Source organism: Podarcis bocagei (assembly GCF_964188305.1).
Source record: "Podarcis bocagei genome assembly, chromosome: 8".
Taxonomy (NCBI): Eukaryota; Metazoa; Chordata; class Lepidosauria; order Squamata; family Lacertidae; genus Podarcis; species Podarcis bocagei.
This window is the reverse complement of record NC_138133.1, coordinates 32073574-32086267: the sequence shown is the minus strand read 5'-3', so window position 1 is coordinate 32086267 and position 12694 is coordinate 32073574.

The following is a 12694-nucleotide window of genomic DNA, read 5'->3' as shown; positions in this document are numbered from 1 at the left end:
TCCAGGTAGGGCAAAGCCACATGGGGGTGGGGCAGGTTCCATGAATTCAGAAGGTATTAGGTTGCCCATTCCTAACTCTCTCTGAAATGTGGCTGTTCTTTTATTTTGGGGTGGGTTGGAAGAGCAGTGCCCCCTCCCCCAGCTAAAGTCATTTCTCAAAGCTGTAGATTTTAGGTGAGTGGACAGTTACCTTCTGTACTGGTACCTCTCAGACCTGCTCAGAACTATTGCAAGCCACTTTTCATTCCATCCCTGGACTTTCTCGTGTCTCCGCTTCCAAGTCCAATCCTACACACACACACACACACACACACACAAACACACACACACACACACACACACACACACACACACACACTACCTTTAAAGTACATTTGAAGCACAGTCTTTCCCCTGAAGAATTCTGGGAACTGTAATTTACCCTCACAGAGTCAAAGTTCCCAGCAACCCTTAACAAACTACAGTGCCCAGAATTCTTTGTGTGGAAAAATGTGTTTTGAATGTGCTTTAAAGGGATAGTGTACACAACCGGACATTTTGCTACCTAAGGCAGAAGAGCAAAAGACTTTCTCTTCCCACCCCACCAACCTAGGCAAGTCACAATGCATAGTAACTAACCCTTAGAAAATTCCGCAAGGACCTCTTTTCTTCCCTGGCAATAATGGTGGACTCCAACTCCCATCATCCCCAACTGACAAGGCCAATAGTCAGAGATGATATAGTCCAACAACATCTGGAGGGCCACAGATTCCCCATCCCTGGCCCAAGGCTTTGGAGAGCCATTGCAAATCAGTGTAAACTGGAGTCACCAAATGTGTTGCTGGAGTCCAGCTCCCATCAGCCCCTGCCAGCGTAGCCAAAGGTCAGGGATAATGGGAAATGCACTCCCATGGCTACCACTCTTGTAGGCAGTGCCAGGCTACACGGACCAAGGATCTGACTCAGTAAACGGCAAGTTCATAAACATCTACAGTGGTACCTCGGGTTAAGTACTTAATTCATTCCGGAGGTCCGTTCTTAACCTGAAGCACCACTTTAGCTAATGGGGCCTCCCGCTGCGCCACTGGAGCAGGATTTCTGTTCTCATCCTGAAGCAAAGTTCTTAACCTGAGGTACTATTTCTGGGTTAGCGGAGTCTGTAACTTGAAGCATATGTAACCCGAAGCGTATGTAACCCGAGGTACCACTGTATTGGTCAAGCACACAGTACAGCTCTGGAAAGGTTATATAAGCATCTAGTTACACTCACCCAAAATCGTCCTTACTTTTCTGCTTCCTTTCCCCAAATTGTCTCTTTTATTTGGAAGTTGTTTCTCAAAGAGATTATAACAGATTAGGAGTCATAATATAATATTAATAATCTAAAATCTAAATACATGTCTTAAACCCTTCACTGAAGGTGCTGGGCTTCTGAGTGCTTGTCTAACACTAGAACCATTTCTGGTAATAAGGAAAGGATATTGATATAGTTTGGGGTTCAGTCTTTTTGACATTAAAAACTACAAAACCCCACAGTTGAGTCATATCTAAAGAGGCATGAATTTGTATACATCATTAACGGTTCAAGGAGTTGTTCGTGCGACTGTGAAAGTAGACATTTCTCCACATCCTGATATTTGGATAAGCGAGTTACTCGTTTTAGCTATATGATGATGATTATTAAAGCTATTCTATAGAAATATTCAAGCTAATTGGCAAGTTTCTTGGAATGTCTTGCACTTAGGGGTATAAAGAAATGAATGGGATACTGATGCTTGGACAGATAATAATTTCTCTTTCCTTCCCCCCTCTCTCTCCCTCCCACCGCCGAGTTGTTGAGCCTCAAAACTCAATGTTTGGTGGGTGGGATGGAGGACATTTTTCATTTACATTTCCTGCAATGAAACTAACATTCCTTAATCTTATTTCCTGTAATGAGGCCATTAAGGTCCCCCCCCCCCTGAGGTACTTTTATCTCAGCATTATCTCAACACTGATCTACAGGGGCAGACTTGGATAATATGGCGCCCTGATCTGGGGCAGAATTTGGTGCCCTCCCCCCAATATTTCTTATTTGCACAATAATTCATTATGGTACAGTTGCTTTTTAATTATTATTATTATTATTATTATTATTATTATTATTATTATTATTATTATTTATACCCCACCCTTCCTGGCCAAGACCAGGCTCAGGGCGGCTAACACCGAATATAAATACAGTAAAAACATTTAAAAACAAACAAAAAAACAAAAAAAACAGTTGATTAAAATATAAATATAAAATAATTTTAAATTGATTTTATCAGTAGTATAAATACAGCATAGGGATGATGATGATGATGATGATGATGATGATGATGATGTGCCCCCTCAGCTCGGCACCCTGTGCGGGGGAACTGCCCACACAGTTGTCATTTGGCATTGCCGATCAATATTGTTAAACGGACTGACAGTGTCTTTCAAGACTTTCACGTAGGGTCCAGTTCCAGCCCAACTGGAAAATGCTGGACATTTAACCTGAGACTTTTACTCAGCAGATGCTCTACCATTCAGCTACAGTGGAGCGGGAGAGAAGGATATGTCAGTGTTCTGGTAAGGGAAGGTGTTGATATGTCAAAGCCCCTTTGTTTCCTCAACATGCTCACAGAAATGATACATAATTTGGGAAATGAGGGGAGCTGTCCTCTGCACCTCCTACCATGCCCACAGCAAAATCGCAGGGCAGTGTGTATGGTGGAAGCTCTGCCAGCAGAGTTTTCCCGTTTCCACTATAAATATGCAGTCAGATTGCTCAGTAGGCTTGGGACCCTATGCACATTTACCTGGAAGCAAGTACCTGGAAGCAAGTGGGTCTTGGTTCTGGGTAGACGTGTTCACATCAACTGAAAGGCAGGTAGCCCTAGAAAATTCATTTTGTTACTGGATTAGTTTGCACTATGAGGGGGAGAACATCCCACCGTCAAAAGGCACCTTCTAACAACCCCCGAGTGATCTGTCTTCCCTATGTTTGTATTTTTAGAGTTGCATCTATTTATTTTGCTGACTAAAAATAATGGCCTCTCCTACTTTTCTAAGCGTTGCAAAGCCAATAAAGTCCTTGGAGACTCAGCTAGATTGCGTTCCGGTTTTGTTTGGCCTCTACGGGATTATTAATTAGCAAGGAATCAAAGAGCCGTTATTGCTGAAGACGAACGGGCCAGAAAGAACTCAGTGTCTCTTTTGGATCTCATGCTTCAACTAGCAAGCTGGGACTTGTGGAATTGATGTTCTTACCAAAGGATAGAGCACGTTCAATCTGGAGACACTGAGAGATAACAGCACAGTATCTCAGAACACCTTTTTTTAACAACCGCATTCTGGAACAGCACATCCATGTTGTGTGTTCAAAATGTAGAGTCTATGGCTATGTAACCTATGGCTATGTAACACTATCAGCTCTGATAGTGTAACACTATGCTTTTTTAAAAAATAATTTCTTTTAGTGGTGGTTGCCCATAGATAAAGCTGTGTACAAGAGCTCAGTGTTCCTGAGAAATTTCAAGGAGGTCCTTGAGATACAATTTTAGAACCCACTCTAGAAAGTAGCAAAGTCAGTCGTGAAAATTTCCATGGACAAACTGGAGTGGTAGTAAAATATTGATAGCATATTTTAAATTATACCTAAATCTAAATTTCAGTTTGCTCAGTTCTGAATCTGCTGCCTGGTTTCCAACTTGCAGAATTCCTAAATTGGTTGTTGGTTAAATCAGGGTTTTGTTATTTCTTGATGGAATACTGTACATGGTTTAATTAATTTTTTAACACGTACATTTGAGATGAAGGTGCCTTCCTATTTCCTAAGAACAGAGATTTGAACATATTTCTCCAGGAGGCTCCTTTGGGGAGATATTGGTGTCTTCCACTGTCTTGCCCACAGATGAAAACTCCTTGGCTCCTCGTGCTGCGCTATGGTCTCCAGCCTCTGCTGGCAGCTTGGCAAGCCACTGTGATGGATTTATCTGATAACTGGAAGTTGTCAAGTCAAACAAAGCATATTCAAAGGCAGAAATTCACTATGTACACACAGCAAGTGCTGGGACATTCTTTGGGGGGAGCGCAGGCTATGCGACCTTCTCCTAGTGCCATGCACTCTTTCTTCCCTTGTTCCAGCCACTGTCATGTTCAGGTATGCAATGGCTTGTGATACCCATGCTAAGTTCTGATTTGGCAATTTTGCGGAGCCAAGACAAAGGCTTATGTAGTAGTTGCTAGGCAACAGGAAGGGACCTTCAGGAGCTGATTGGTTGGTTCCCTCTTCTGGAGGACAAATGCCCCATTTGCTTTCTAAGTGAGTTGGCCTTGGGCTGACGCATAGTGATATGAGATATGAGCTAAGTATTCAGCAGCTTGGGGGAGAAAGAAGGAAGGAAGGAAGGAAGGAAGGAAGGAAGGAAGGAAGGAAGGAAGGAAGGAAGGGGACCATTAGCTAGGTGTTCTTTCAAAATGCCATCACATTTCATCTGGTCTCAGCAAAGTATGGAAATTCTATAAAAGTAGTTTAACGATAAGTGCTTGCTAAGTGGCTTCCAAACTAATCATATATCTCCTCGAGGTTTTTTTCTTTTTATTATTTCTCTGCAGTTCATTCCATTAGTAGATTACATGTTTGCTTATTCTGGGCTAGGAAATTTGATCTTTGCAAGAAAAATCAATGAGTGGCTTTTCTGTTATTTAGCATAACGTCAATAAAAGGTGTACAATAGCATAAGGATTACATGAGTCTTTCTGCACTCACTGACTCAGAAGACTAATCAATAGTTCCAAAAAAAGGCAGCAGGGTGTTGGGTTGGCTGCCTATTGGTGTCAGATTCAAACTCGCTATTAGCTTGAAATATCTCCCTCTTTACAATATTGTTGCTCCTATGTGGGGGCATAGCAAGAGCATTCCTATACAGTGGTACCTTGGTTTAAGAACAGTCCAGTTTAAGAACGATTCGGTTTACAAACTCCGCAAAACCGGAAATAGTGTTTTGGTTTGAGAACTTTACCTTGCTCTAAGAACGGAATCTGAACGGTGGAAGGGCATTGGCGGCAGGAGGCCTCATTAGAGAAAATGCGCCTCGGTTTAAGAACAGTTTCGGTTTAAGAATGGACTTCAGGAACGGGATAAGTTTGTTTTTTTTTAATGATATTTATTAAGAATTTTAAAATTACAAAAAAACAAAAAGAAAGAAAGATAAAAAACAAAAGAAAAACAAACCACAATCAAGCAATACCAATTAATAAAAATCAAAATCAAAAAGTAACAACAAAACACGTAACACAAGACAATCAAAAAGCAAAAATAAACCACCAAAATTTAAAAACAAATCCAATATTCCAAAATCCTTAACTGTCATTGCCTTATTTCATCGACCTCCTCACTCCTCCCTTTTTTGTATCCTAGTTGTTAATTATCACAGCAAATCCTTTCCATTTTTCATAATATTCGGTCATTAAGTTACTTTAATCTATTTTAACCTTATCTTACTATAAAAGACCCTAAAACTTAAAACTTAAATCTTTTTTATACCAGTTTCTCATAACCATAACATATTCTTACATACTTCTTTTAACATTTTTACTAAAGCCAAATGATTTCGTTCCAACATTTTTCTAACATTCATCAATTTTATAAAACAATCCTAATAATTTTTTTTAAAAAACTTTCTTCCAATCTTCATCCAGCGTCTCTTCCTCCTGGTCCCGGGTTTTGTCAGTCCTTTCTATCCCATCAATCTAGCTCATTAACCTGGCAATCTTATGTCCGAGGCCCTTAAGTCTCTTCCATGTCCCTTCCGCAGCTCTTCTTCATATTTATACCTGTACTTTACTTTATCTCCTGCTCCTTTCACTCGTGGAAACTCCAACTTGACAGTGTTTTTGACCCTTCTCAACAAATCAGCTCCTTTTCCATAGTCCACACTAGGCTCCATGTGGTATTTAAAAACATGTTTCAAAATCCCTCCAGAATTAAGAGCCCCCACAACCCCAAAGATCTCACGGCCCATTGCCAGACTTGGAAAGTCACAACATCCCTGCATAGGGGGGTCTATCCAACCCCCCATTTCCAAACCAAACAAAACTCTATCTCTCCAAGCCTGGCTTTTTCCAAGTTCATTTGTCAAATCCAACCACTCATGTTCCTGCTGGGCCACAGCTCTCTCCATCTCTGGCACCCAAGGTCCAGCAACATCCTCTTCCCTCATCTGATCTGTCAGAGCACACTCCTGATTTGGTTCCTGGGTGGGTTCTATATAGTTACCCACTACCTGTCCAAAATTTCTGATCGCAGCAGTCATCAAGTCCGTCTTCTCATGTAACTGTTCCAATAGAGCACTTGTTTTACAGAAAGCACGCACAAGAGCTTCTGAATACATTGTTATACAAAGTCAGAAGTCTGTTCTCACCATTGTAATCTGTTGCAGCTGCAGAGCTCCCCGATTTAGATTTAGTAACAGTTTCACAGGCTCCCTCTAGGGGATGAACTTCTATTTGATCTTTTCTTTTAAAAGTAGATCCGGCAACAAAGTTTCTTTTTTCAGATATTTTGTCAATATTTGTTCCTTTAAAATGCGAAGGAGAACAATGGAATCACTATGAGCCAGTGTGGTGTAGTGGTTAAGAGCGGTAGTCTCGTAATCTGGGGATCCGGGTTCGCGTCTCCGCTCCTCCACATGCAGCTGCTGGGTGACCTTGGGCCAGTCACACTTCTTTGAAGTCTCTCAGCCCCACTCACCTCACAGAGTGTTTGTTGTGGGGGAGGAAGGGAAAGGAGAATGTTAGCCGCTTTGAGACTCCTGAAGGGGACTTCCGGGTTGGCGCGGACAGCTAATGGCGGATTCCCTCCGAGCTCCGGAGGGAATCGGCTCCGCTGGGGACGGGTCCTGCCGCGACGGCGACGCGGGGACCCTCAAAAACCTCAGGCGCGGATGCCTGAGGACCTGGTGACTCGGTGGGCACCTTAAGCGCCCTCCCCGATTCACGAAGAGCCTTTTTAAAGGCTACGGAGAGGATACGGAGAGTGGCGTGGTGCTGAGAGTAAACCGCTACCCCAGCGGAGCGAAGCCGTGTGCCATGGCTGAAGAGCGCTGACTTGCTTCCTTGAAAATTTGGACTGAAAGAATTACCCGTGAGTAAGACGGATTGGGACTTTAAAAATTCTTCCCTGAATTGGAGACGACCGGGGGGTGTGCTAAAAGGAAGTCCGCACCCCCCCCCCCTGCAGACGATCTAAGCAACGACATAAGAGCTAAGCTGGAGAGCCTACCCTTGGTGGGGTGAGTTAAAAAGGACACTAACTTTCAAGATTTAGTTAAAGGAAATTTTGTGCTGGAGAGTGGAGTTTTGGAGACCCTCTTTATGTTTTGAACAACCCCCCCTCCCGGGCTCGGGAACGTCCTGCCTTTGTGCCTGTGTAAGAGCTGCGGAGTTTGACAGCTGTCAAAGCTGTCAAACGGGCAGTTTAAAGCGGAAAAATCACTATTTAAGATCCCTCTGGATTAAGACGAGTTATAATTGAGTTAAAATTGTTGGAAACAAAGTAACAATAACAAGCTAAAGGACTGTTGGAGAAAAGACTAATAAGTAACCAGATTCCCTCTAGGGGGAATTCTGTGAAACTACAATGGATACAATGGCTGTGGATGGAAAGTTACTAGTGGAAATCGAAAGGATGTTTCAATTGGTGGGAACCTTACAAGAGCAGAGCTTAGCCATGAATAAACAACTTAACATTATGACCTTGGGAACAGGCAACTCTGCTGTTTGTATTGAGGACCTGAATGAGAAAGAATCCACAGCTGAATGGGAAACAATGTCTACAGAGGTGGAAGAGACTAAACAAGAAAAAGAGAAAGTAACCTTGGGAAGCAACAATCAAAAGCTGACATCTGTGGAACACAAGCAAGGAGACTCTGGGAACACATCTACCACAAGTCTGCGAAAGATGCAGAAGAAGAAGGAGGAGGTTCTGGGACAATATGTACAGGAACTTAAAATAAAGAAATATGATTGGGGCCTCCGTTTGGACTTTGACTTTGAGGATACAGGCTTTGTGGAAATACTCCAGCAGTTGCTTTCAAATCTCCTTGTGGGAAGAGAATATGTTTTGATGGTGAAAGATCTTTTTCCAGACTCGACGACTGACATAAAGGACTACCAACGAGACCGGCGGAGAGGGACTGAAAGGGACTTGAAAGCCTCGGACGTGAGGAACCCAGGCTGAGAATCTTGACTTTGGATTTTTATTGGGAAGGGACAAAAACCGGGGATGGGAGGGAGGGAAGAGGAGATTCTTAAAAACTCTTAAGACTTTCATGTTTGGTTAATATGACTTTTATTCAAGACAAAATGAAAAATCGATGGAAGAGAACTTAAGTCCAACTTAGAAAAATCAAATTTTTTTTTATTAGAAAAGAGGCAACAAAATGAATAAGATGGTTAAGAGGAGAAATACCAACTTGCTGATATAATCTTGGGAATTGGGATGCACGAGGGGGGGTGGGGGGAAGTCAGGGAACAAGGTTATGAGAAGAGGATCTGCTGAATTTATACATGTTTGTGTCTTGTGTTATTGTTGTGTTTGTATTGTCTTTATAAAAGCGGAAAACCCAATAAAAATTTTATATATATAAAAAAAAGAGACTCCTGAAGGGGAGTGAAAGGCGGGATATCAAATCCAAACTCTTCTTCTTCTTCTCTTCTATGTTTCTCTTCTTTTAACTGTCTGTCAAAGACGTTTGTCTATGGTCAATGAACTTCCCAAAGAACGTCAGTCCTGACACCCCGCTCCCAGGTCCGGGACGGTGGAAAATTACCTTTTTTTACACTCTCTTCTGCAGGTTTAACCAGTCCGGAAAAAATCCCCCCTCTTCTCCTGCTTCCGAAGGGGGTTCAACAATTTTAAATGATGAAAGTTAATCCTTTACAAACGATTTTCTGATCTCTAGTTTGCCATGTCCTTGCTTTAATCTATCTACAAGAAACGGAAGGCTGACTTCCTGTTTAGACCTTCCCGCTTCAGTGCCAAATTAAGAGGAATTTCTTAATCCAATTTTCCTTTATACTCGCAGGTCATTATTTAAAGTCCAATTGTTCAAAATTGAGCTACTCACGGGTAATTGTTTTAAAAGCCAAATTGTCCCAGGAAACAGGCAGTGCTCTCCGGCAACGGCTATGCGGCTTCGCTCCACGGAAGAAGCAGTTGACTCTCAGCACCGCGCCACTTGCCCCTCTTCGCTCCGGAGCCCGTAACTGGGTTCCTTTATGAGTTGGGGGCGCGCGAAAGGTGCCTGTCGAGTCCCATGGTCACAGGCTTCATCTGCCTGTGATTTTTCAAAGGGTCCCCGCTTCGCCGTAGCGGAAAAGACCCGTTTTCCGTGGAGCCGGTCCCTCCGAATCAGAGGGAGTCCGCCATTACCGATGGCGCCACCCTGGAAGTCCCAGGAACGGGATAAGTTTGTAAACCGTGGTACCACTGTATTAAAGTGTTCCAGTTCTAAGTCTGACTTAGCCTAATGTATCCCCATCCACAAGCCACATGCTGTTGATTCCAATGGCCTCCTCTGAGTGCAGGCACTTTGAGCAGAAAGAGCAACCTCAAAGCGATGCAAGGACAGGACTCAGTCACTGAGTCCTGTCGCCAAGGCAAGCTCTGACGCGGCATTTCCTATCCCCCTTCCTTCTTCCTATCAAACGAGTCATCTACAGTGACAAGTGTTCTCACTGAGCCTTTCCTTCTTCTCTTTCAGGGAAGCGTTATGGGGGCTAAAGGCTTAATCTCACTGCTGATCCTATATTTCTGTATCCATCACTCTTCCCTGCCCCCTCTGGCTGCTTCGGCAGCTGCCCTGCCAACACCGCTGCAACTATTCTCTTAACAGATTATTTTATCAGGGACAAAAATATGATTAAAAAAAGGCAGCTAGGCAGCCTCTCTGTTCACACCAATGCCGGTGGACATGTGATTGTGCTATATGGCACAAAAGAGAGAGGAAGCTGAGTACGTTCTGGCTCTGTTTTTCTTTAATTTGCTTCCACCGCATGATAACGGTGGCTGAGGAGGTTCAGCTGCAAACCTCATGCAGTTGTGTCAGGCCATATCTAGGTTTCAGAGTGTGTGGGCAGGTCTTGGCAAGTGCTCTCCTATAGACCTCTGTCCTTTGTTGGTGGGCCCACCTGGCAGCAGCAGAGCAGCACCACCATTTTATGGCAATGCCCTGGAGTGATCTTGCATTGGGGGGCATTGTTGGCTGAGACTCAGCTGTCAAGTGCAGGGGTATTTGAGCTGGTGTCAGTGCCAACAAGCCCTGCCAGGATGTTGTAACTTGAAGATGCCTAGGTGCCAACACTGGGCCCTGCCACAGGGTATTGGTGAAAGGAAAAGGAAAGACTTTGGGGGTAAATAAACAAAAGTTTCAATGCTGTGATGTAGACAAAGTTGCATCCTGTGCCCATGGAAATCTTGGAGACTGTTGCTTGAAGCGCTATCCAGTTTCCCAGGCACAATATATGTCGAGGAATATATTGCACCAAAAATGCAAATGTACAAAATCGTCAAATGCAAAAATAAATAAATCCCTATTTATGTGGTTACTGCTTTTTCAAGGAACACTTGAGGGGTGTGGGGAGGGGAACGCTTCACAATAAACTGATTAAAAACACAGCAATTGTTTTAAAACAAGAGATGAATAAGGCAAACAGAAGAGGGTATAATTCATCTGCTGTAGAAAGGAATCCAATCTGCAGTATAATGTCACACTATAAGTACCCAGAAACTTGACTTTGGCTCACATGGACTTAATGGGGAAGATCAATGAACATTAAGGATGCTTGACTTAGTTCTTTGCAAATTCCAGTTAAGAGCTGGCTATGAGCAGCAGCAGATGGACTAATGTGTGCAGATTGCAACACATCTATCCTTCAGATTTTGTACTTCTCTGAACTTTGCGATGCAGTTCTAGGCTTTAACAAAGATGTACTGTACTAAAATGTATATAAAATACATTTACATATACATTTTTATACTGCTTGATTGTGGGGGGGGGAACCCCTCAAAGTCGTTTGAAATAGTTACTTTGAAAGAAAATGCATACTTTCATAAATGTATTTTCCAAGACAAATGTTTATATAGTACTTACTTAATTGGCAATTGAGTAGTAGCCTACCTTTCTCACCTTAACAATATGGCCAGGATCTGTTTCTGATGTCCAAATTAGCTTTCCCAAATAACTGCTTTCCCAAATTACTGTTCATGTCAGTAGTCTAATTGCATTAGGAGCGGGAAATAGGAGCAGCAACCCCTTGTGCAAGATTGTATGTTCCCTTCCGTTTGCTAGAAAAATCGCAGCAGGAATAGAAAGTTGCTTCACGTTACGCAGCTCAGATGAATAGATTGCTCATGCAAGCAGAGATTTGTGGCAGCAAAGGCTGATCTGATCATTGGAAGTGACTCAGACTTCGGTTTAAGGAGCCAAATCTTTTATGGAATATAAAGTTCAGAACACCACTGAAGAGTATTAATTTTGCAATTTGCAACAAGAGGAGCTGAAAATGAAATGCACATGCGCGTCTACAGGCAAGGGAAAACAAAGCGAGACTTCCCATGCTACTTCCATCAGGTCACTTGAGTGCTGATATACAAGGGGCATTTTAGAATAAAGACATTTCTCTGACAGCTCATACAAATGAAACAAAAATTGGCCTGAGGCTGGGTTGCCAGAATCTAAACAGAGAACAAGGACTTGGCAAAGATGCTAGCTTAATACACCAGAGAAATAGAGCTAGGATAATTTGCAGTGTGGGTGCTGAAAAGATGAAAGGGGGAAGGTATAACAAACCCTAGGAACTAAAATAGGCTTTATAGGCTGCAAAACGTGCCCCATAAACATGCCTCATAGCAAGTGAACTAAAGGATGACAACTAACTGTAGCATTGTAAAGGGTTTTATAAGATACTTTCCCAGCCAACATTCTCCTGAAACAAAAAGGAACGAACTTTTTCAGCTGGCAGGTGAGCAAAATCCTGCAAAACCCAAAGAGTAAGACTTGGTCCGTTCACATTTCAAACCTGATAGCCCAGAGAGAAATATATCAGTGTGGGAGGCTTGCTTGGAAAGGGCAAGGAAGTTGCAAAAAAGGAATTCAGTGAGTGAATGGCAGGGTGCAGCATATTCCAAAAGCTTTGATACCTGCTTTTGGGTATGTTGTAAGCAGGGGCAAAGGAAGAAGAAGAAGAAGAGTTTGGATTTGATATCCCGCCTTTCACTCCCTTTAAGGAGTCTCAAAGCGGCTAACAATCTCCTTTCCCTTCCTCTCCCACAACAAACACTCTGTGAGGTGAGTGGGGCTGAGAGACTTCAAAGAAGTGTGACTGGCCCAAGGTCACCCAGCAGCTGCATGTGGAGGAGCGGAGACGCAAACCCGGTTACCCAGATTACGAGACTACCGCTCTTAACCACTACACCACACTGGCTCTCCGGCACCTGGTGTGGGGTGTTGAGGGGTGGGGCGAACCACCCACAGGGGCGCTGCTACGTATGGCAGACACGCATGCCCCATACGTAGCGGCACCGTACATGCGCGGCGGTGGCAGCGCAGTCCTCTGCTCACAGCGATGGCAAGATCCTCTGCTCGAGGCTGCAGTGGTGGCAGCACAGTCCTCCGCTCATGGCAGTGGCTGGATCCTCCGTACG